Genomic DNA, 27,519 nt, shown 5'->3' on the forward strand with positions numbered 1-27,519 from the left:
CCTGACGTATTTTGTGATGGATAATTATATCAGCATATTTGTAATCTGTATAGGCATTGTGAATATGGCATTGCTGATACAAACCTACAAATAATTATTTAATTTCTGTATCTATATTTGATTCTCCTCTGTAGCTAGACTCAAGTCTTCCATTGGACAATGTACCCCTTGAGAGTAAACACTAGATTTTCTCTTTCTTTGTATTGCCAAAGCTTAGCACCATGCCTAGCACTGGGTAAGTGATTAATACATGCATACTGCCTGATCTTCATTGAATTAGTTCCTGAAGGATAATTTTTCAGCTGGATTTTCTCTGAAAGGTAATATGGAAACAAAATCCAGCTTTTTATTTTTAAAGATTAAATATAAATAAAATATGTAATATACTATATAATATATTTGTGTTTATATAAATATAAAAATATAAATATTAAATATAAAAATGCCTATGTAATTCAGAGAACTGGTAATTTATTTTCCTTTTTCTTCAAAACAAGCTAGATAGATATCTAGGCTCTTCCTAATCTTTTTTCTTCTGGCCACAGTATTGTAGTTGGCCTTCAAAAACTCAGAAAACTAGAACATATAATGTTGGAACCCTTAGAAATCTCCCTTATTTTTAGATTAAGCAAAAGAGGGCATGAAAAGGTACATGGAATCCTAGAAACCAAATATGGAAACTATCTTTGAGGTCATTTGGACCAACCTTCCTTTCAGCACCTAGTGCAGTGTCTACCGTAGAGAAGGCAATTGATAAATTCTGATGGAATAACAGTGTAAAAATTCTCTTCATTCAGAGTTCTTAACCTTTTTTGTGTCATAGATGTCTTTTCCAGTCTGGTCAAGCCTAAGGAAACCATGTCATAATTATATGTTTAAATATACAAAAACAAAAGAAAATTACAAAAGAAGATAATTACATTGAAAAACAGTTTATCAAAATTATTTATAAAACTATGTATTCAGACCCCAGGTGAAGAAATCCTGCTCCATAATACCAAACTAAATTTCTACTTTAACAATTCCAAAGGGAGAAAGGGCTTACAATACTTGCCTTAGGGCACATGCAAGGGAGTTCTGGAGTCAGCTCTATCCAATTCTCCACAACTGTTGTTTGTTATTGTGAAAATGTACAGGTTGGAAATCTGGAAATTATAAATCATAGCTTGATTTATTGTTCTGTTGGTTATCTAGTCTTGAGAAACTGATGGAGAAAAATGTAAATTACTCCCATTAAACTTAAAACTATGCCTTACCAGTTGTTAGTGTTTATCAGCACACTATTGACTAATGAGTATAAACCTAATGAGTAGTAAATCTGTGTCTTGGTATAAAATAATCTTTCACATACTCTATCTTACTTCCATTAGCTATAATCAGAATCCTTCTCAGGATTATATTCTTTGGGAATGAGTCACACAGGATGGGTTTCTGATCAGACATTGGGTCATTGGCACTAAGGAAGGTAGGTTGTATTTAGAAGGATTGAACACAAAGAAGAGGGGCATTAGAAGGATGCCAATGATTATTGTGATATAGTGAGAAAATATTGTACTGTCAATCAGGAAACCTAGGTTCAAACCTGGGATCTGTTACTTATTTCAGCCAATTGCTCAGTAAGCATTTATTAAGTACTGACTATGTATCAAGTATGGTGTTAAGTGATGAAGATACAAAAAAAGTGACTGGTCCCTGCTCTCCAGTTGTTGATTAAATTTTCTTGTCATTCCACATCTCTTTCTGTTTTTCAACTTCTCTGTTCTTCTACAACTTGATTCTAAGGCCTTGACTACCACCCTCCTTCTCCCTGCCTCCACCCCCCCCTCCCGCCCCCAGTATGTCATTATTTCCCAGTTATTTCCCAGTATGTCTTATATCCACTGGATATATCCCACCTCTCTTTCTCCTCTCAAACACTTATTGAATCAGTTAAAATTTATAATAAGTGCCTGCCGCCGGATATGAAGCACAGCCCGAGCCGCCCAGCCTCCGCAGCCGCTGCTGCCGCATCCTCTCCTGCTCTCTTCTCGTTTTCCTTCCCCTCCTCAGCAGCCCCCAGTCCCGGCCTTCCTGTGCTGCTGCTTCCCTCAGCCATGCTGCTCTTCTCACTTAATGTAAAATGGGGAAAAGAGAAGTTTGATGGTGTAGAACTGAATACTGACGAACCTCCCATGGCATTCAAAGCTTAGCTTTTTGCACTGACTGGAGTCCAGCCTGCTAGACAGAAATTTATGGTGAAAGGAGGCACTCTGAAGGATGACGATTGGGGAAACCTCAAGATTAAGAGTGGAAAGACTGTTAATGATTGGATAAGCAGATGCTCTGCCTGAGGATCCTGTAGATAGAACAGTTATGTAGAAGACATGACGGAAGAACAGCTAGCATCTGCTATGGAATTGCCATGTGGATTGACAAATCTTGGTAACACTTGTTACATGAATACTACAATTCAGTGTATCCGATCTGTGCCAGAACTCAAAGATGCCCTTAAAAGGTAAGCGGGTGCCTTGCGAGCTTCAGGGGAAATGGCCTCGGCACAGTATATCACTGCAGTCCTTAGAGATTTGTTTGATTCTATGGACAAAACTTCCTCCAGTATCCCACCTATTATTCTACTGCAGTTTTTGCATATGGCTTTCCCACAGTTTGCAGAGAAAGGTGATCAAGGACAATATCTTCAACAGGATGTTAATGAATGTTGGGTACAAATGAAGCCGGTGCTACAACAAAAACTGGAAGCTTTAGAAGGTGATTCTGTTATGGAGACAGATAATGTATCACCTGTTGCAGCAGCCCAAGCACCTTCTAAAAAGAAAAGTTTAATTGATCAATTCTTTGGTGTTCAGTTAGAAACTACCATGAAATGTACAGAGGCTGAAGAAGAGGAAGCCACCAAAGGAAAGGAGAACCAGCTTCAGCTCAGCTGTTTTATAAATCAAGAAGTTAAGTATCTGTTTACAGGACTTCAATTGAGACTTCAGGAAGAAATTACCAAGCAGTCTCCAACATTGCAAAGAAATGCTTTATACACGAAATCTTCCAAGATTAGCTGGCTGCCTGCTTACCTTACTATTCAGATGGTTCGATTTTTTGTGAATGCCAAAGTTCTTAAGGATGGTAAATTTCCTCTTATGTTGGATGTATATGAACTATATACACCAGAACTTCAAGAAAAAAATGGTCTCCTTTTGGTCAAAATTCAAGGATTTAGAAGACAAAAATGTAAATCAACAGCCAAAGACATCTAGCAAAAGTGGTGGTGCACAGAAAGAAGTTAAATATGAGCCATTTTCTTTTCCTAATGATATTGGCTCTAATAAATGTGGTTATTATGATTTACAAGCAGTGCTAACACATCAGGGAAGGTCTAGTTCTTCAGGCCATTATGTATAATGGGTGAAAAGGAAACAAGATGAATGGATTAAGTTTGATGATGATGAGGTCAGCATCATTACACCAGAAGATATCTTGCGATTTTCTGGTGGTGGAGATTGGCACATAGCATATGTTCTATTATATGGGCCTCGCAGAGTTGAAGTAATTGAAGAAGAAACCTCACAATAATCTTCATTTTAGCTGTCTCTGACTAGGTGTGGAATAAATGTTGTTCGTTGATCATTTCTAAACCCCAGAGCTTTAGAAGAAATTTTAGGTGGTTCTGCATTGTTTCCCTTCATGTGGAGCCAAGAGGGTGAAATCAGACTTCAAATTTGTTCCATGTATTAATAAATAAAACTTAAAACAGTATACACAGAACAGAGTTTATCTTTGGATTCTGCTGTCACTATATAAAAGTAGAAAGCAGGAAGACTTTTTTTAAAGGCTTATTTCTTGTGTAATTTAAAAAAAAAATTCTAAATGGAAATGCCTTTCAACCACTACCTTCTGTCCTAGTGTTTTACTTTCTCTTTCTGCCTTTTCCAGTCCAAGATTCAGCAATCCAATATTTATTGCACACCTATTATTCCATCATTTGTTGTTATTCTTTCATGGTTCAAACCACCATTCAATAGCTGGCCATCCTTTTGCATTATCTAACAAAGTTTTGCCAGAAGGTGGAAAGGAGAATGTTGCCCTTGTTGTGTAACTCAGTGCTGCTGCCCATAGCCCATGGAAACCTGGCTACAATCAAGTATTTGTCCAGCCTGACCTGCTGACTCAGTCTGTTCTGTTTCTGGCATTTCATGACTTCAAAATAAATTGTGATCAATAACAGTAAAAAAAATATATAATTTCTTCTTCCCAATCCCCTTGACCCCTTATTCTATCAACTATCTTTTCCTGTCAAGTCTCCGTTTTGGAGTATCCCCAATATCTCCTGACTTTTCTCCTATTCAAATAATGCTAAATGCATATGGAAACAGAATCATGTTGACTATATCTACTATAAGTTTATTCTGTTTAATCATACCTGGACCCTTAATGCAACAAGGTGATCCTTTTTACAACTTCAAATTCCACACTTTTTCACTCCTCAAACTTATTGACACTACTATTCCCCTACACCTTAGCTGAGAACTTTATTTCATTTTTTCACTGTAATAAATGAGGGTGTCCACCCTCTTTTCCTTTCTTTATTTTGTCATTCAAACTTCTTTTACTATGACCTATTTTTATATGAAAGGTTTACCCTTCTCCTTCAGTATTCCATCTTTTCCTACAGTTTGACTCCTGTTTTCCCTACAGATTTACTAATCTTCAATCTGTGTGTGTGCCATTCTTTCTTTGTCTCTTCTGATTCCCAACTACCCACAAATACATCTTCTTCCTTTCTCAAAAATTCCTTATCGGATACCTCCATTCTTGTTATACATTAAGTATCTTTCCTCCCATTTTTACCTAATGGCCTTGAGAAGACCATTTATAACAGATGTTATGACTTCCTCTCATCTTTCTTTTCTTAAAACTCTTCATAGTTTGTCTTCTGATGCATAAACTGAAGCTGATTCCTTAAAAGTTATTAACAATTATTAGCAATCTCTTAATTGCCAAGTATATTAAAGACAATTCCAAAAGACTCATGATGGAAAAAGCTTTCTATAGCCAGTACAAAAGCTATGGAGTCTGAATGTAAATTGAAAAATCCTATTTTCTCTTTTTTTTCTTTCTCATGGTTTTCTCCTTTTGTTCTGATTCTTCTTTCACATGACTAATGTAGAAAATTGTAAATGTATAGTCTATATCAGATTGATCTAGGGTGGTAGAAAGTTGAGAGATGGAGGGTCATGTACATGTATAGCCTATATCAGATTGCATACCATCTTAAGTGAGGGAAAATTTAGAACTCAAAATCTTATAAAAGTAAATACTGAAAACAAAAATAAATTTAATAAAAAAGAAGTAGTAACAGTAGTAGAAGCATGAGCAGCAGTAGCATCAGCAGGAGCTGCAGTAGTAGCCATAGTAGAAGTAGTCAAAATCTTATAAAAGTAAATGTTGAAAACAAAAATAAATAAATGTAATGAAAAAGAAGTAGCTGCAGTGGTAATATCAACAGCAGTAGCAAAAGTATCAGCAGCATTAGTTTCAGCAGTAGAAAGTAGAAGCAACAGCAGCAGGAGTAGCAGAAGAGTCAGCAGTAGTAGCAGAACTATCAGCAGTAGAAATATCAGTAGTAGCAGAAGTAACAGCAGCAGCAATAGTAGTAGCAGCAGCAGCAGTAGTAATAGAAGTTGTAGTAGCAGTAGTAGAAGTAGTAGCATTAGCAATAACACTAATAGTAGGGATGGTGGTGATGATGGTGGTTGTCATTATTGTTGCAAATATAACTAGAAAACTGAAGCCAAAGTTCAGGCGATCATATCACAAACTTTTTTATTACCCCAAGGTTAGTGTTAAGGGGATAGAGATGTTTTTCTTCCTTGGTCTATGAAGTACTTACGTGTTGTTTGTAAATGTCAAAGGTTACACACAACACCCTTAGTATTTTTTTTCCCATGCTGAACACTGTTCAGGTTTCATTTTGTTTTTAAAAAATTCTCTTTTTCAGTAAAATCTGTTAGAAAAGTTAAGCATAAGACACTATTTGAATGCAAATCTAACATATAACATTATTTGTCAAATGGGGCTTTGGATATTAATGAGATTTATTGTTATGATTAATATAATTATTAAAAGTTGGTAGTTTTATGGATACTAAATGTGATTTTTAAATGCCAGTTAACTGACATTGGTAAAGGAAGCTTCAGGTGAAGATACTTCCTCTAGCAATGCGGTTGGCACCTTCAGTTGTCAGGATTAGTCTAAGGATTTAGTAGTTTGCCTGATTTCAGATAGGCAGTAGACAGGATTTGAACCCAGGTGTTCTTGTATCCACAAGATGAACTGTTTCTCAAATTATCACAGTGCTACAGGAAAATATTTCCTTTAAAGCATATTGCTGTCAAAGTTGATAACATGATGTCACTCTTGACAAAAAAAATATTATCCCTTAAATTAGAAGTATAATATTGCTGATTTGAGGTGAGTTAATAGGCACTTTGAGGCATTCTTTTTAAAAATTTCCTTTCAAGGGTTGTTATGGGTGGTAGAGAGTAATTCACAATATTTCACCCAGTTCTTTTTCTGACCAGAAAAAAAAAAGAATGGAAAGTCTAGCTAGCTGGAAGCACTGATTTGTTGGGGTTGGGAGGTGTATAGTCTTTCCCTTTGAGAAAATGACTGACTTCTCTTGCTATTCTAATTTGGTCATTTGGCTTAAGTTAGATGTCTGAAGGTTTATCTTCAAAGAATAACTCCTATTAATGCAATTTGTTGCTAAATAAAGATTATAAAAAACTAGTTTCCGTGTCTTCTTAATAAATATTTCCTATGAAAAAAATTACCAAATATATTTGAATTTTCTCAATCTTTATATTTTCTGAACTCTCTGCATGCTTTGACACTTTTGATCATCCTCTTAACTTTGATGAACTTTTCTTCCTAGTTTTTTTTTTTCATAACAATAATCTCTCCTTATTCTTTGTTATATGAATGACCACTTCTCAGTATCCTTCTCTGAATTTTCATCAAGGTCATGCCTCCAATTCTCAGTTCTGGTTCCTCTTCTCTTTTCCCTCCATTCTATTTGGTTTGATAATCTCATTAGCTCTCATGGATTAAAATATCACTATGCTGATGATCCTCAGAACTGTTTTTTCTAGCCCTAACACCTGATCTATTAGGACTTCTAGTCTCCCATCTACAATTGCTTATCGAACATCTCAAATAAGATGAACTCTAAATGTACAAAACTGAATTAATTAGATTTGCCTCCAAGACTTCCCCTCTTCCTAACTTTCCTGTTACAATCAAAGGCATCATCACTCTCCTTGTCTTCCAGGCTAGCAGTCTATTTGTCATCATTAACTACTGACTTTTGCTTACCCTCAATAGCCAATATGTTGCCAAGTACTATTGATTTTCTTTTTCTAACTTCCTTTGTATATGCCTTCTTTTCTTTTTGGACACAACCACCAGGTGGGTACAGACCCTCACCACTTCATGTCTGAACGTGTACAATAGCCATTTAATCTCCTTGAATCCTCCCCATTCCAGTTCCATCTCCAATCAGTTATCATTGTAATATTACTAAAATGCAAATGTCACTGTGCCACCCTCCCTCACCTCCCATTTCATATATTACATTGCTTTTTATTACCTCCAGGATCAAATACCAAATTCTCTGTTTTTTAAAGTCCTTCATGTCCTAGTCCCTTCAAACCTTTTTAATCTAGCCGCATGTCATTCTCCAACTCTGCCATGCAATAACAGTGGATTCCTTGGCTTTCCTTTCACAAACCATATCTCCCCAATCTTGGTACTTTCATAATCTGGCCCTTTAACCTGAAATAGTTTCCTTCTTCATCTAAATCTTATCATTTCTCTGGCTTCTCCTGAAATAAAATTTCTAGAAGAAGTCTCTCCCAAAGACTTTTTATCAAGAAAAAATAATTGTTAATTTTGTTTTTCTCAATTATATGTAAAAGTATTAGTTTTTTTTTTAAATTCTGAGTTTCAAATTCTCTTCCTACCTCCTTTCATCCTACTTGAGAAGGCAAGTAATTTAATACAGATTATACAGCTGCAGTCATGCAAAATATTTCCATACAGTACTAAATTCCAAGTAGTAAAAAAAATACAAACCAAAAAAGAAAACATTTAAAAAGTCACTTAGACTCCTTTTCATCCTAAGTCCTTCAGAGTTTCTTAGATCACAATATTACTGAAAATAACTAGGACTTTCAGAGTTTATCATTTAATAATGTTGCTATAACTGTACAATACTCTCCTAGTTCTGTTCACTTCCCTTTGCAGCAGAGCATGCTAGTTTTCCCACTTTTTTTTTCTGAAAAAATCTTACTCTAGTCTCTTATAACCCAATAGTATATATGATCATAATTATATAAAACAACTTATACATTTTCCAATTTATGGGATTGCCCTCAATTTACAATTCTTTGCCACTATAAAAGAGTTGCTATGAATACTTTTGTACATATAGGACCACTTACCTTTTTTTTTTTGCTTTCTTTGGGATACAGATCTAGTAGTTATATAGTCTTTTGGGCATTGTTCTTATTTGTTTTCCAGAATGGTTACATCAGTTCACAACCCCACCAACAGTATATTAGTGTCCTTATTCTCCCATATTCCCCCAACATTTATCATTTTACTTTTATGTAATATTAGGCAGTTTTTCTAGGTGTGAATTTATACCTTGGATTTGTTTTAATTTGGATTTTTCTAATCAATAGTGATTTAGAACATGTTTTCATATGACTATAGAGAGCTTTGATTCCTTCTGAAAACTGCCTATTCATATCTTTTGACCATCAATTGTGAAATGACTTGTATTTTATAAATTTCATTCATTTCTCTACATATTTTAAAAATGAGTCATTGGCAGAGACAATTGCTCTAAACCCTGCCCCACCACCCCCATCTTTCTGCTTTCCTCTTTAATCTTGGCAACATTGATGTTGTTTGTGCAAATTATTTTTTAAATTAATATAATCAAAATTATTTATTTTATATCTCATAATGCTTACTATTCCTTCCTTGGTCATAATTCTTCCCTTATCCATAGATCCATTAGGTACACTATTCATGCTCCTGCTTTTCATTTCAGCTAAATCAATAAGGCGAAGACTTGAAAATGGTATGGCAGAAACTGGGCATAGACTAAAATCTGATACCGTATATCACAATCAAGTCAAAAAGTGTATGTGATCTAGGTAGAAAGATTGATATTATAAACAAAGTAGGGGAGAAAGAAATAGTTTATCTGTAAGATTTATGGAGAATGGAGGGATTCATGACCAATCACGAGATAGAGAACATTATGAAATACAAAATGGATAAATTTGATTACATTAAATTGAAAAGTTTTTGCACAAAGTCAATGTAACCAAATCAGGAGGGAAGCAGTAAACTGGTAAATAATTTTTTACAAAAAATGTCTCTGCTAAAGCCCTTATTTCCAAAATACATGGAGAACTGAATCAAAATCACAAGAATACAAGTCATTACCCAACTGATAAATGATGAAAGGATATGAATAGGCAGTTTACAGAGGAAGAAATTAAAGCTATCTATAAGCATATTGAAAAATACTCTAAATCCCTATTGATCAGTGAAATGCAAATCAAAAGAACTTTGACCTACCACATCACAACTATAACATTGGCCAATATGGCAAAACAGAAAAATTAGAAATTTTGGAGAGGATGTGGTAATGTTGGGAGACTAATTCTCTGTTTGTGGAGCTGTAAGCTGATAACTATTCTGGAGAGCAATTTGGAACTATACGCAGAGCTTTAAAAATGTAAATACCCTTTGACCCAGCAATACCACTTCTAGGGCTGTAACCCACAGAGATCATAAAAATGGGTAAAGGACCCACATGTACAAAAAAATTATAGCAGTTGGTTTTTTGTTTGTTTGTTTGTTTTGTTTTGTTTTGTTTTGTTTTTGTGGTGGCCAAGAACTGGAAATCAAGGGAATGATTCCCGTCAGTTGGAGAATGACTAAACAAGTTGTGGTATATGAATGTAATAGAATACAGGAAATGAGGAGCAGACAGATTTCAGAGAAATCTGGAAAAACTTACATGAGTTGATGCTGGGTGAAAGTAGCAAAACCAGGAGAACACTATACACAGTAACAGCCACTGTGTGTGAGGATTGATTTTGATAGTATTAGCCCTTCCCAGCAATGAAAGGTCCTAAAACAATTCCAAAGAACATATAATGGAAAATGTCAGTCACATCCAGAGGGAGGGGAAAAACAAAACAAAACAAAACTATGGAGTAGGAATGCAGAATGAAGTATTTCCTTTTCTGTTTTGTTTTATTTTTTTTCTTTCTCATGATTTTTTCCATTCATTACAATTCTTTTATACAACATGGCTAATGTGAAAATGTGTTTAATATGAATGTATGTGTGGAGCACATATCAGATTGCAATCTGTCTTAGGGATGGAGGAGGGAGGGGGAGAAAATTTAAAACTTATGGAAGAGATTGCTAAAAACTAAAATAAATAATTTAACAAAAAGTCAATAACATGGCAAAATAAAACTTTGTTTTATTGCTTTTCCAATCTTAAACCAATCAGGTGTTTCATGTTTGATTTATATGGTTGCTTCTTGGCCTGCAAACAGGTTCTGTAGCAGACAAGTAAGATCATCTGGTCCTCTCATCTCTTTGAGGACTTGCGATATTTTGTTGATCTAAACAGTAAAAAGCTTTAATGTAGTTAATCAAGTATACATACATACATATATATGTATGTATGTGTATATATATATATATATATATAAATACATACATGCATACATAAATTTTTTTTCCTCTGCAGTTCATTTCCTTTCTCCTTGATCCAGCAAATGTTAGCAATTTGGTTTCTAGTTCTTCTGCCTCTTTAAAAACCAGCCTGTTAGGGGTGGCCAGGTGACTCGGAGCATGGGCTCCAGTGTTGGGATGACCTGGAGATGGAATCCCTGGCTCAGACACTCAGCACCACACCCAGAAATAACTGGCCATGTAACCTTGAGCAAGTTACTTAACCCCAATTGCTTAAAAAAAAACAGCCTGTTTCTTAAGGTAATTCTTGCTTCATATACTGCTGAAGCCTAGCTTACACAATCTTAAGAATAACCTTGCTGGCATGTGAAGTGAGCACAGTTGTTAAGCAATTTGAACATTCTTTGATATTACCATTCTTTAGGACTGAGATATAAACTGATCTGTTAGAATCCATTGTCTACTGTTGAGTTTTTCAAATTATCCACATTTTTTCCTTTTTTTGGCACTTTGAGTGTAGGATTATTGAAAGGAATTATTTTTAGTAACCAATATCTTGGGCAGATTCAGAGCTTTCCCCTTCTTTCAAATTCCTGATTTTAAAAACTTCAGTCTCTTTAAGGACATCACTGATAATGTGATTGAATTAACCACCCTCAATCTTGGTCAGAACCCACCCTTACAAGGAATTTAATCTAAGGTGGGGAAGTCCATTTTATTCTGCTCAAACTTGTGTGGAGATAACTTTTTGTATAGATAGCATGAGGCTGGCATTGATCTGTCAGAGATAATTTCTGTTGGAGGGGGACATGATGTCACCATCACCTGTCATTGAACACCTACACTTCTAAGGGTAAATACACTTTGAGGACCACCCCACCATGAATGTCTTTGGTCTAACACAAAAGCCAAATGACCATCCTTTCATTAATAACAGGCTGGACTTTTAAATAAACACTTTGCCTTTTAGGATTTTGGAAAAGCTCATCTGAAATTCTATTGCCTTTACTAGCCTTTTTCTTAGAAATGCTCCCTTAGCTCCCCCCTTTTAGAACTTGCGGCGACCGTTACCTCTCCCCTGCACAGGGGTTCGTCGAAAGACTGCCGGCTGCGGCTGTGATCTCCCACGTCAGAGCGAGGAGTGCTGAAGTTGGGAGAGAGTTTCGAGAAGCATGACGCAGCGCCTTCCACACCTTGTGTTATTACTTTAAACCTGCATCGATTGACACCTCTTGTGAAGGAGATCTTGAAGTTGGCAAAGGTGAACAGGTGACTGTAACACTGCCAAATATAGAGGGTTCCACACCACCAGTATCTGTTTTCAAAGGCTCAAAGAAACCTTACTTAAAAGAATGGATTTTGATTATTAACCATGATACTGGAGAATGTCGATTAGAAAAAAACTGAGCAACAGCACCACTGTAAAGAAAACAAGGTTACATTAGACAAACACATTAGAAAGAACTCTCAAAATAAGTCATCACCTGTGAAGCCAGCAGTGAACATCCCTATCTAATGACTCAAATAGTCCTATTAGACTATGGTCAATATAGAACCACACTTTTTCTCATAATTGGTACATGGATTTCTGGGCTATGAGGTGGTGGCCCCAGGAGTGTTTGCTGTCCAGGACAGGGGCCCCTGTGTTTGGTTCTTGCCTTACTCTTTCTAGTTCCGGCCCTTTGGTCGTGAGCCTCGTGGTGGCCCTTGTGGTTGGTGGATCAACTTGCCCTCCAAGTTGATCAGGCCCCTTCTGTGCCTGCCTCTGCCTCTGCCATCCACACCTTCTGGTCCTGCCTCTGTGTCTGCCGGCTGTGCCTTCCAGGCCTGCCTCTCTCATTATTTCTATAAAATCTTTATCAAATGGCCTCTGCATATATGAAAAATATCCTAGATGAAAATGAGAACACAGGAGTTTAATTTAAAGGCATGGAAAAGATAAGATCCAAATGTTTTTATTATTTCTGGATCACCCAAAAGCAATTAATTCCCTAAAGCAAAAACAGCTATAAAGACTCTGCTCCAATAAGGCATATCTATCACACGTATGTTCAGGAGATAGGATTCCTTAATAGATTCAGCCATAAGGATAACTTTGGTCAGTGATCTGCTGATATCAACACTGATTGATCCATAAAGCAAGGAAATAAAATCTCACCAAAGGTATTTCTAAGACATGATAAGAAGAAAAGGAGTTGGGTCAATCATATAGTGACAGTAGCAGGCTTAGAGACAACCTGAGAGTTGTACTGGTACCAATGAAACAGGAAAGGAACCAAATGTAAACAGGCAGTGTACTGGATAGAAACTCCATGTAGGATAAAATATCAACAAAAACTGCATAGAGTAAAGACGAATGGATGGCTTCTAATCTGCATAGGGAAAGGAATATCTATAATGTTAAGATCAAAGATTTAATGAATAGGTACACTTTACAAGAGGAAAGCAAAAGTAACTACATACCTAGGATGGAGAGCTAAGATCACAAATATTTAACCTCCATGATAAAAGGGTCAGGGTAGGAGGCCCTTCTCAGATTAATATGAGAAATCTTTCACAAAGAAAGCAGACTCTCAGTATGGAAGAGAGCCAGTTTGCTAGAATTTAAGTAGAGTTTTCTCCCTTATCACCCCTTCCCATTTTCCCCATTGTTATCAATAAAACTTTTAGTACCCATTATAACTAGCACTGAATTTGTGTGTACAAAAAGTGTAATGATGGGGTACCTGGGGTCTAAATCAATTTGTAATAACATCAATCTGTAAAACCAATTTGTAAAACCAGTCTGTAAAATCACATTTCCCTTTCCCAGCCTCAAACTCTTTCCCTTCCCCCCTATCCGCACTCTGCCTGAGCAACAACTTGTGACTCCTTTGTCCTTGTTTAATCTAGCCCTATTGTAGTTGCCTCATGTCTCCTCTGGTCTGGCCCAAATCTCATCTCCAAGTTAAACTACTCAAACTTTTATCTATGCACTGAAGTCACAAGTTGCTCTCAGTCAGCCCTAACTTTTATCTGTGCACTGAAGTTGCAAGTTAGCCTTTGTTCCCTTACATCCATCCTGTAGGCCCTGACAATGGCAGCCCTACCCTTTAAAAGTAAAAGACTATGCCCCCTTTCATTTGCAAAAAGTCCCCTAAGGACTCTTGCCCGCTCTGTAAAAGCATAAAAATAAACTTTTACAACTCTCACTCCAATTAAGCCTGAGACTATTGAATTCTTTCCAGATGCAATTGCAGGTTTTCTGGTCTTAGATAAGTTCAGAGTTCCTGCTGAACCTAATAGTCCACCTTCTTCAATAAGACTGGCCCTGTTCATAAAGTGCTTAAAATCTTGTTGAAATAAAACATAGATACAGATATATATGACTAGTAAACATGCTAATATATGTATATTTGTAATTATACATCTATAGTAGCTTGGTAGAGTGAAAAGACTAATGGACTTGGGAGTCAGAAGACCTAGGTCTGAATCCTGGTACTGCCATTTATCAACCATGTAACACTGGGCAATCACTTGGAATCTTTATTCATCAGTTTCCTTGTCTGAAAAATGAGAATTAATATTGCAATATTTACCTCACAGAATTCTTGCATCAAATAACATAACATAACATATATAATAAAGTCCTTTGCAAGCCTTAAAATGATGTGTGCATATATGTGTGTGTACATGTATTATAAGCGATCATATATATATATATATATAAAATGCATGTAATAAAAGCCATCACAATTCTATCACATAGCCAGCTTGGCAGAATGTAAAGGAGATAAAATTTTAGGAAACAGAAATTACTAACAATTAAAAATATTAACTAGAAAGTCTGGACTCAAGGTATACTCTACTGTTCCAGACTTACAAGCTTAGAATTACTTTCCAAGCTTTGCTTCATTTATATACATACATACACACACATATCCCATGGTAACAATTCCTGCATCTTTTCCACATCACAACGTTTATCCTACTCCTGACAACTAATGGTCTACTCCAGGTCTAGGTCACAGTCATAGAATTTAGAACTGGAAGGCATCTTAGAAGTCATCATCTAGTATAATACCTTCATTTCAAATTAGGAATCTGAGGCCCAGATAGACTGAGTGACTTGCCCTCAGCCTACCTGCTTCATTCCTTACTATAATTAATAGCCTCCATCCTATTTCTACCTGGAAGTCATATTACAAAGAGCTGTAATTTTCCATATGATTGTTTTGATCATATCACTCACCTATTCAGAAAGTTATAAGGGCTGCCAAATACTTTCCCAACCAAATTAAAATACTTCATGGATAGACGGACCTGGAAGGGAAAAGAGAAAAAAAGCATGTGATGTACTCGTAATGTGTTAATTGGTTTGATCCCCCCTGGTTAAAAGGCCAGGGATTTGGGTTAAATTTTTGCCTCCTGTTTTTAAATTTATTGAACTATTTCTTCTTGTTGACATTTTTAAAGCTTATAATAAAGACTTTAAAAAAAATAAATCCTCCCTTAGGTTCATTTGGCTACATTCTCCAGAATATCTGGCTCTAGATCAGTTAGCACACCATCCTGGTTATTTCTGAGGTTAAAATCTTTCTTGTGTAGTTCCTCTGTATATTCATTCCACCTCTCTTAATTTCTTCTACTTCTGTAAGGTCCCTACCTTTTTTGCATGAAATATTCCCTTGATAGCTCTAATTTTCTTGAACATAATTCTCTCTTTCCTGTTTTATCGTTTCATTTTTATAAAATCAATTGGGGTTAAACAACTTTCTCAAGGTTACACAGCCAGTTATTTTGTGTGGGTGCCAAGTATCTGAGGCTAGAACCGATCCCGGGTCTCCCCATGCTGGGGCCGGCACTCTTACTCACTGTGCCACCTGGCCTCCCCTTATCATTTCATTTAAGAAGAACTTGTGTGTCCCTGCTATTTTAGGGAATTCAGAAATCTGTTGCTTTCTCCTTTACCTTTTGCTTTCCTTCATTCCTCAGATGATGTTTTTTTATTTTCTTCATTTTTGATTCATGGAATAAAAGAAGGATTTTCATGATGTAGTATAATAAAAATGATGCCTGAACATGAAATTGTAAATTTATTGTGTACATCGGGCTATTCCTTTAAAGTATGTATTAAAATTATAATAAAAATTTCTTTTTTCTTCTCTCCTCACCCACCCTAAAGATGGCTAAAATTACACATTAATATGTATGTATCAATATACATGTATATACACCCACATATGCGTTATTATTCTATACATCTATTTATCAGTTCTTTCTCTAAATGCAGATAGCATCTTCTTTCACAGGCCCTTCCTAGTTAATTTGGGTATTTATAATAGTAAAAAATCAATTATTTGTTCAAAGGTCTTCTCAAAACAACATTGCTGTTACTGTAACCGAAATTATTTTGGTTCTGCTTATTTCACTCTCCATTATTTCATGTAAATCTATCCATGTTTTTCTAAGATTCTCAAGTATATTGTTTCTTATAGCACAATTGTATTCCATCACAATCATATACCACAACTTATTCATTCATGCCCCAATTGATGGGGATTCCAGCAATTTCCAGTTCTTTGTCACGACAAAAAAAGCTGCTATAAATATTTATAGCCAATATATATATTCTTTTCCTTTTTCCATAATCATCTTTGAAAATAGGATAAGTAGTAGTATTTCTGCATCAAAGGGTAGAGGCGATTTAATAACCCTTTGGACATAATTCCATATTGCTCTTCACAATGGTTGGATCAGTTCAAATTTCCACCAACAGTGAAATGTGTCCCAATTTTTCCACATCTCCTCCTACATTTGATACTTCTCTCTTCAGTACTTTTAGCCAATGTGATAAGTGTAAAATGATGTCTCAAGGTTGCTTTAATTTGCAGTTTTCTAATTAATAATGACTTAGAACATTATTTCATGTAACTATAAATTATTTTTATTTATTTAGCTGAAAATGTCTGTTTGTATCCTTTGACCACTTATCATTTGGGAAATGCTTCATATACTTATAGATTTTATGAAATTCTTTATATATTTGAGATATGAAACCTTTTTCTGAGAAACAGTCTACATTTTCCCCCAAATTTTCTGCTTTTCTTCTGATCCTGGCTACATTTGTTTTTTATGTGTACAAAACTTTTAAATTTAATTGAAATTATCCATTTTACATATCACTCTGTCTCTATCTTTTGTTTATTCATAAATTATTTGCCTATACATATCTGATAAGTAATGTTTCATGTTCTCCAAACTTTTTGCAATATTTCTCTTTATAGCTAGGTCATGTATCCATTTTGACTCTGATTTAAGATATTGGTTTATGCCCAATTTCTGTCATACCACCTTTCACTTTTCACCACAATTATTGTTGCCAAATAATAGATTCTTATCCCCATATTTTTAGTCTTATAGTTGTCAAATACAAGGTGGCTATACTTACTTGCTACTATAAATTGTGTGTATACTTTATTCCATTTATCTACCTTTCTGATTCTTAACCCATACAAGATAGTTTGGGTTATTACTGCTTTATAATATATTTCAAGACCTGGTACTCTTGAACCTCATTCTTTTATTTTTTTTTAAATTAGTGCCTTCTATACTCTCAACTGTTTTTACTTCTGAACTAATTTTGTAATTTTTTTTCCTAATTCAGTTGAAAGAATTGGTAATTTAATTGGAATAATATTGAATATATAAATTAGTTTAGGTAAAATTATCATTTTTATTATATCTGTATTGCCTACACATGAACAATTAATATTTCTCTAATTACTTGAATCCTATTTCATTTGTATCAAAAGGTGTTATATATAATTCTGTTTATATGTTTTCTGAGTTAGTTTTGGCACATGTACTCCCAGCTATTTTTTTTACTGTCTAGAGTTATTTGAAATGGGGTATCTCTTGCTTTTTTCTTGCAGGGTTATGTTAGTGATTTATAGGAATGATGGAGATATAAGTGGATTTACTTTATATCTTATTGCTTGCTAAAATTGTTAGCTGTTTCAATGAACTTTTAGTTTAGTCTTTGGGACTTTCCAAGCTTATGATTATATTGTCTGCAAAAAGGTATTGTCTTATCATATCATTCCATATTCTGATTGCTTCTATTTCTTTTTATTCACTTATTACTACTGCTCAGATTTCCAATACAATTTTAAATAATATTGGTGACAGTGGGCACCCTTGTTTCACACCTGATCTTATTGGGAAGGCTTATAGCTAATCTCTGTTTCAAATAAAACTTGCTGGTAGTTTTAGATAAATGCTTTTTTATCAATGTAAGAAAAAATCCATTTATACCAATATTTTCAAGTGTTTTTAATAGAAATGAGTGTTTTACTTCATTAAAACTTTCTCTGGGAGGCAGAAAAAAGATGGTGAAGAGAAGCCAAGTAGTTGTCTGTACTCTACCCAATTTCCCTCAGAGACAACATTAAATCAAACCCACAAATGGATGCTGGAGTGACAGAACGAACAAAAAAGATGGAGTAAAAAAAAGCTTAAGAAAATTTAGAAGTACTTCGGGAAAGGTCTGTCTCACTCAGCCCAAGGTAGATGGAGTCCAGGCATACCATTTTCAGGTTCTTAGACACAGCATAGATCAGCAACTGAGCACCTTCAGTCCTGGCTCATCAGGTCAGCAGCACAACTGGCCAGGTGTGAGGCTTTTTGCCCTATGGCAAAAAGCAAATTGCCAGGCCCAGAAACCAAGAAACCACAGGCATGCCTAGGTCAGGCCACCAAAATGCAGTGAGAAAGCCACCAGAACCTGAGGCCCCAGAGTACAAAACCAGATTCATGGCCCCCAGCACAAGAACTTTGGGACAGGGCCCCCTGTGTCCCAAGAGAAGAGTTCAACTTCAAAAGCAAGAAAATAGGAGAAAAAATGAGCAAGGAGCAAAAATGAACATTGACCATAGAAACTTGGTGATAAAAAGATCAAAACACAAATTCAGAAGACCACATTGTTAATACACCTACATTTAAACCTCAAGGGGCAACATGAATTAGTCTCAAGTCCAAAAAACTCTTAGAAGAAAAAAAAGATGATTTATCTACTGAAGAAAGCAACTCAAATTGGACAAATGGAAAAGAATGTACAAAAACTAACTGAAGAAAATAATTCCTTAAAAATTAGAATTGGGCAAGTGGAAGGTAATGACTATGATACAGTAAGAATCAGTCAAACAAAAACAAATGAGTGAAAAAAAGAGAAAATATGAAATAATTTATTGGAAAAAAACTGACCCAGAAAATAGATCCAGGAAAGATAATTAAAGAATTATTGTTCTACCTGAATGTCATGATAAAAAAAGAAGAAAAAAAAAGATCCTGTGCAGCATCTTTCAAGAAATTATCAAGAAAAACTAACCTGATATCCTAAAACCAGAGGGCAAAATAATCATTGGAAGAGTCTACTCATCACCTCTTGAAAGAAATTCCAAAATGAAAATTCCAAGAAATATTGTAGCCAAATCCCATAATTATTAGGACAAAAAGAAAATACTGTAAGCAGCCATCAAGAAACAATTCAGATGTAATGGAGCCATAGTCAGGATTACACAGGACTTAGCAGCTTCTGCATTAAAGGATTGGAAGGCTTGGGATTACATATTGCAGAAACAAAGGAGTTTGGATAACAACCAAGAATCAAAAATGCAGCAAAATGGAGCACAAGCATTCAGGGGAAGAGATGAACATTCTGAAATGGGGGACTTTCAATCATTCCTGATGAAAGACCAGAACTGGACAGAAAATGTTATCTTCAAATACAAGATTCAAGTGAAGCATAAAAAAGTATGTTTTTTTAAAGCACATGTTATTCAATAAGGTTAAACTGCTTAACTCCCTATACAGGAATATAATAATTTTAACTCTTGAGAATGATATATTAAGGCAGTTAGAGGGGGCATACATAGATGGATGATATGGGTATAAGTTGAATTTGAAGTTAAATACAAAAAAGTGCATGAAAAAATGATTGTATTGGAAGAAGAGGTAATGGGGAGGAAGAAGAGAGTAGATTATATTGCATAAAGAGGTGCAAAACACCTATTAGAGTAGAGGGAAAGAAGGGAGAAATGAGCATTATTTGAACCTTACTCTCATCAGATTATACTCAAAGAGGGAATAACATACACATTCATTTGTGTGTAGAAATCATCTCATCATAAATGAAAGTAGGAGAAGGAGGAAAAAAAAGAGGGGAGTAGATAAAAGGGAGGACAGATTGAGGGGTTGGTGAGCAAAAGCAAAACACTGGTGAGTAGGGAAAATGTGAAAAGAGTGAGAAAAGTATAAATGGGGGATAGGATGGAGAGATATAGACAGTTATTAATCATAACTATGAAGGAGAATGGGATGGACTCTCCCATAAAGCAGAAGCATACAGTAAAGTAGATTGAAAAAGAGAATCTTACAATATGTTGTTTACAAAAAGCACATTTGAAGCAGAGAGAGATATACCAAGTGAAGGTCAAAGGCTGGAGTAGAATATATTATGCTTCACTTGAAGTAAAAAACAAACAAATGAACAAATAAACAAACATGAGTAGTATTCCTGATCTCAGATAAAGCAAAAGCAAAATTAGATCTCATTAAAAGAGATAAGAAAGGAAACTACATCTTGCTAAAAGGTACCATAGATAACAAATTCATATCAATACTAAAATTACATCCACGAAGTGGTATAGCTCCTAGATTATTAAAGAAGGTGTTGAACAAGTTACAAGAAAAAATAGAGAGCAAAACTATTGAAGTAGGAGAACTCAACCTCTGTCTCTCAAATCTCAATAAATCTCACCACAAAATAAACAAGAATGAATTTAAGGAAGTGAAAATAAGTGTAGAAATGTTATATATGCTATATTTTTGGAGAAAAGTGACTGGGGATGGAAAGGAATATACCTTTTTTTTTCACCTACCCAAAAATTGACAATGTATTAAGACATTAAAAACCTCATGATCTGATTCAGAAAAGCAGAAATATTAAATGTATCCTTTGAAGATAATGATGCAAACATATATTAAAAATTAATGGAAAACTAAATAATCTAATACAAAAGAATGAGTGGGTCAAACAACAAAAAATAGAAATAATAATTTCATCAATAGAATGACACTAATGAGACAACATACCAAAACTTACATAATGCAGCCTAAGCAGTTATTATGGGAAATTTTATATCTCTAAATGCTTACATAAATAAAATAGAGAAATAAGATATCAATGAATTGGGCATATAACTATAAAAGCTAGCAAATGAAGAAATTTAAAATTCCCAATTAAATACCAAGTTATGAATTCTGGAAAACAAAGGGAAGATTAATGGAATTGAAAGTAAGAAAGCTATTAAGCTAATAAATAAAACTAAATACTAGTTTCATGAAAATTTTTTTTTCAAATTAGAGTAAGAAAAAAGAAAGAAGAGAACCAAATTGCCATTATAAAAAAAATTTTAAAAGAGTGAATACATAACCAATTAACAGGAAATTAAAACAATAAGCAGGAAATATTTTGTCCAACTGTGCCAATAAAACCGACAATCTTAGTGAAATGGATGAATATTTATAAAAAATATAAATTGCCAGATTAACAGAAGAAGAAACAAAATACTTAACCCCATTTCAGAAAAGAAAAGAAAAAGAAATTGAATAAGCCATCAGTGAACTCCCTAAGGAAAAAAAAAATCTCCAGGGTCAGATGGATTTACAAGTGAATTTTACCAAACTTTTAAGGAAAAATTAACTACAATACTATATAAACTAATTGTAAAAATAGGCAGAGAATGGTTCCTACCAAATAATTTTTATGTTTCAAATACTGTCCCAGTAATTAAACCAGTAAGCACCAAAAAGAGAAAGAAAAGTATAGGCCATTTTCACTAATGGATATTGAAAAAAAAATTTTCAAATAAAATATTAACAAAGAAATTAAAACAATTTATCATGAGGATATTATACTATGACTAGGTAGGATTTAGGATTTACACCAGGACTTCAGCGCTGGCTCAAGTATTAGGAAAACTATCAGTACAATTGACCGTATTAATAACAAAATTAGCAGAAACCATATGATTATCTCAATAGATGCAGAAAAAGCTTTAGACAAAATACAGCACCCATTGCTATTAAAACACCAGAGAGAGTGAGAATAAATGTAGTTTTCCTTAAAAATTGAATTTTCCTTAAAATGATGAATAGCATCTATCTAAAACCATCAGGAAGCATGAGTTGTCATGAGAATAAGGTGTAAGATCAAGGGTTAAACAAGGATGTCCATTATCCCCACTGTTATTTAATATTCTACTTATTCTATTCTATTTAATATTCTAGAGACCATGTTAGCTTTAGCAATAATAGAAGAAAAATAAATTGAAGAAATCAGAATAAGCAATGAAGAAACAAATCTATCACTTTTGTTGATGATATGAGGGTACACTTAGAGAATCCTAGAGAATCAATTAGAAAAAAAAATACTACTCGAATAAATGAACAATTTTAGCAAAGTTACAGATTATAAAATAAACCCACATAAATTTTCAGCATTTCTATATATTAATACCAAAGCCCAGGAGCAAGAGATAGAAAAAAATCCATTTAAAGTAAAATAATTCTGGGGCAGCTAGGTGGCACGGTGAGTAAGAGTGCAGGCCCCAGTGTAGGGAGGTCCTGGGATCCGTTCTGGCCTCAGATACTTAACACCCACACCCCCCCCCAAAAAAAAAAACTGGCTGTATAACCTTGGACAAGTCACTTAAACTCAATTGCTTTAAAAAAATAAAAATAAAATAAAATAATTGTAGATAATATAAAATAGTTGGGAGCCTACCTGCCAAGATAAACCCAGGAACTATATGAATAAAATTACAATACACTTTTCACAAAAATAAAGTCAGATCTAAATAACTGGGGGGGGACATCTATTGCTCATTGGTAGTCTGAGCTAATATAATAAAAATGACAGTTCTACTTAAATTAATTTACTAATTCAATGCCCCACCAATCAAAGTACCTAAAATATTTTATAAAACTAGAAAAACAGTAACAAAATTCATCTGGAAGAAAAAATATGGAGAGTATCGAGGGAATTGAGCAAAAAATATAGAGGAAGCTATATTAGTTGTACCAGATCTAGAACTATATTTTAAAGTAGCAATCATCAAATCTATTTGTTAGTGACTAAGAAATGAAATGGTGGATTACTTGAATAGGTTACATGCATAACATATAGTAGTCAATGACTATAGTAATCTAGTATTTGATAAACTCAAAACTCAAGTTTCTGTGATAAGAACTCACTGTCAAAATTTCTGGGAAAAGTGGAGAATAGTATAGCAGAAACTAGGCAGAAACTAACATATTACATCATAAACAAGTTAAGATCAAAATGAGTACATTTTTTAAACCAAAAAATAAAAAAGGTGACACCATAAGCAAATTAGGGGAGCAAGGAATAGTTTATCTGTTAGTTCTATGGGGAGGTTTAGAATTTGTGACCAGACAAGAGATAGAGAATATTATGAAATGCAAAATTGATAATTTTTATTACATTAAATTTAAATGACTTTGCACAAGCAAAGCTAATGCAACCAAGATTAGAACTAAATCAGAAATCTGTGATTTTTTTAAATTCCAGTGTTTCTGATAAAGATCTCAATTCCCAAACATATAAAGAACTGATTAAATTTATAAGAATGCAAATCATTTCCTATGTGACAAATGGTCAAAAAAATATGAACAGGAAGGTTTCAGATGAATAAATTAAATATATTTATAGTCATATAAAAATGCTTTAAACTACAATTGTTTAGAGAAATGCAAATTAAAACAACTCTTGGGGTAGTACTTTGCACCTATTTTGATTGGGCAATATGACAAAAAAGGAAAATGATAAATGTTAGAGATGTGGGTATATTGGAACAGTAATGCATTGGTGGTGGAGTTGTGAACTGATCCAGCCATTCTGGAAAACAATTTGGAACTATACTCAAAGGGCTGTATAACTATGCATATCATTTGATCCAGAAAATAATTACTGGTCTTTATCTTAGAGAGACCATGAAATAGTGTAAACAACCCACATTTACAAAAAAAAAATATTTATAGTGATTCTTCTTATGGAATTTGAGGCAATGTGTATCAAGGGAGAAATGATTGAACAAGTTGTGGTCTCTGAATGTAATTGAATTCAATTAATGTATAAGAAATGATGAGCAGGCAGATTTCAGAAAAACCTGGAAAGATATGAACTGCTGCTGAGTGAAGTGAGCAAAACCAGGAGAACATTGTAAACAGTAATAGCAAAATTGTGCGACAATAAATTTTAATAGACCTAATTCTTCTCAGCAGTACAATGATCTAAGACTATTCCAAAAGGGTCATGATGGAAAATGCTATCCATATCCAGAGAAATGGACTATGGAATGTGAATGCTGATTGAAGCATACCATTGTCACTTTTTTGGTTGTTGCTGTTTTCTTTTTCTTTTGTATATTTTTCTCCCATTCATTTTGATTATTCTTTCATAACATGACTATTGTGAAAATATGTTTAATATGATTGCAGATGTATAGCCCAAATAAGATTGCTTGCTGTCTTTGGAAAGGGAGTAAAAAAATCGAACTTTATATATTATCAGAGTGAATGTTGAAATCTATCTTTACATGTAATTGGGAAAAAAATAATACTAAATGGCAACAAAGCTTTTTCTTCATCTATTGATGTAATCATCTTTTTTTACATTTATTATTCATATGATCAATTACGTTCATAGTTTTCTTAATGTTAAACCATTCTTGCATTCCTGGCACAAATCATACTTGATCATAATTTATAATCTATGTAATATAATTTATTCTTTTAGCTAATATTTAACTTAGAAAGTTTACATTCATATTCACTAATGAAATTGGTCTAATCTATTTTACTCTTCCTGATTTAGGAATCAGTGTCAAATTGGTTTTGTAAAAGGAGTTTGGTAGGATCCCTTCCTGGACTATTATTGTAAATAATTTATTTAATATTGGCATTAATTGATCTTTAAATGTCTGATAGACTTCACTTTTAAATATATCTGTTCATGGGAAGCTCAATTTATGACATTCTATTTCTTTTTTTCTAAAATTGTTTTATTTAATTATTCTGTTTCATCTTATGCTAATCTAGGCAATTCACATTTTTATAAATAGTCTTCCATTGCACTTAAGTTGTTAAATCTTTAGCATGTAATTTGACAAAATACCTCCTTATATTTACTTAATTTCATCTTTTTAATAGTATACTTGCCTTTTTCATTTTTAATTTTAGTGACTTGATTTTCTTCTCTCTTTTTTATATTCAAATTAACTAGTGGTTTGTCTATTTTACTGTTTTTTTAAACAAAATTAACTCATAATTTTATTTATTAATTGAAACTTTTATACTTAATTTTGGCAATCTCAGCTTTATTTAGGATTTCCAATTTAGTGTTCAGTTGGGGAAGTTTATTTTTTTTTTATTTTCCAGTTTTTTTTAATTAGTTACCCAATTCATTGATCAGCTCTTTATTTTATTGATGTAAACATTTAGAGATTGAAATATTCCACTGATGACTGCTTTTGGGGTATCCCATAGGTTTTCATATATTGTCTCATTATTGTAATTTTTAATGAAACCATAAAAAGAGTAACTAATTTCATTAAAGACAATGACAATAATGAGGCCACATATCATTTAAGATCACTTTGTTTAATGTGCAATAAGTATTTAATCTGTTTCTGTATTACCTTATTAAACATAATTTTATTTCACTTTTATCAGAAAAATAGGATACTTTTAATATTACTGTTTTCTGCTTTTAACTCTAAAAATTTTAAATCTTAATACATGGTCTTTTTTGTAACGGTACTAAGGACAACTGAGAAAAAAAGATATAACACTTTCTATTTCTATTCAGTTTTCTCCAGGTATCTATCATCTCTCATTTATCTAAAATTCTATTCACTTCCTTGGTGTTTTTTATATTTACATTTTGGTCAAAATTATCTAGGAGATGATTAAAGTTCTTCACTAATATAATATTGCTATGTATCTCCACTTATAAATCATGTAACTTTCCTTTTAAAATTTAGATTAAAAAAATTTAGATTCAACAGTATTTGGCGAATATGGGTTTAGTATTGATATTGCTTCATTGTTATCTTTTAGTTAAATCTATTTTGTCCATATCTTTGTCAGTGATCATAACTGCTACCTCTACCTTTATTTTTTGCATCATATGAAGTAGAATAAATTATATCCCAACACTTTATTTATAACGTTGTGTCTTTCTTTCTTTAATGTGTTTCATGTAAACAAAATATAGTTAGATTCTGATTTTTAATTCATTCTGCCACCTGTTTCCATTTTAGGACTGAGTTCTTCCCATTCCCATTCAAAATTGTAATTACTATTTGTGAATTTGCCTCCATCTTAATTTTTTACTCATTAATCTCCTATCCAGTCTCTCTTTTTATCCTATCCCTGTTGCCTTATATTTCCCCCCTGCCTTACCCTCATATTCCTTACTCTACCCACCTCTAAGAGTCCCTCCCTTGGCTTCTCTCCTACCCTTCTAAATCTTAATTTACACTTCCTTGTAAAAGTCTCTCACCCAAAAAGTCCAGAAGACATATATAACCCTCCAGATGTAAAAGTTGTTTTCTCTTTCATCTTGATCCAATGAGAGTAAGGTTCCAACATTACCATCTTCCACCCCCACCTGCATTTTTTGCATTAGTTCTTCATTGTGTGCTCCATTTTCATGAGATAATTGCTCCCTTTTGCCTTTCCTACTCAATTTTGCTCTTTAGAACCACCCCATCATACACAACTCAACCCCAAACTTACTTTCAAACTACCCTAATAATGATTCAATTTTAAGAATACTGATAACATTTTCACATATAAGAATTAAATAGTTTGACCACAATGAGTCCCTTATAATCTTCAGTCATTATACAGTAATTTTGTTTTCTTTCTATTCTTTTTATTTGGAATGTTGTTGTTGTTGTTGCTGCTGCTACTGCATCCTGTACAATTTTGTGAACCTTTGTTCAAAGTTCTTCAGGCACTCTATCAGATCTAATTCTTTAGATTGATCCATCATATTGCTTTACATTGATAATGGGTTTTATTTAGGCCATACCTATATAGTCTAAGTGAGTTCACAAAGAAATGGACATGACTCAAATGACTAAACAATAATAAGAATGTTTGAAGTGTCAAGTTTTTAAGTAAATGATCTAATTTTAGAAAGGATATCAGAAAGATGGAGTGTATCAACTGGACAATGAATGAAGTGGTGAGGAAATTTAAAACAAAGAACATTTGCAGGAAATGTGTAGTCTTATACCAGAGAAAGTAAGACTTTGGTAGGGGAAAGTGAACATGCTAACTTGCTTCAAGTATTTGAAAGACTGTTATGTAGAAAAGAGCAATTACTACTAATAAATTACTACTAATAATAGTTGGTATTTATATGGTGTTTCAATTTCCAAAATATTTTATAAATGCTTTTCAATAACCTTGGAAGGTAGAAGCTATTATTATTCCCATTTTATCGATGATGAAACTGAGATAGAGGCTAAGTTATTTTCTTAGCAACCCATACTTGTCAAGTGTCTGAGGCTGGATTTGAATTCAGGCATTCTTGATTGCAGGTCCCACAGTCAAGGCATTATGCCAACTGGATATTATATTAAACTTGTGTTCCTTGCCTTC

The 27,519-nt window shown here is 33.7% G+C and overlaps 1 pseudogene; it reads left to right on the plus strand.

Annotated features, from left to right (window-relative positions):
• Positions 1–2,017: 2,017 nt before the first annotated feature.
• On the plus strand, positions 2,018–3,750 carry LOC138153560 (ubiquitin carboxyl-terminal hydrolase 14 pseudogene; annotated as a pseudogene).
• The last annotated feature ends 23,769 nt before the right edge of the window (positions 3,751–27,519 follow it).

The sequence above is a fragment of the Petaurus breviceps genome, unplaced genomic scaffold (assembly GCF_028583685.1).
Source record: "Petaurus breviceps papuanus isolate PSGF00001 unplaced genomic scaffold, PetGlider_PUasm1.0 151, whole genome shotgun sequence".
Taxonomy (NCBI): domain Eukaryota; kingdom Metazoa; phylum Chordata; class Mammalia; order Diprotodontia; family Petauridae; genus Petaurus; species Petaurus breviceps.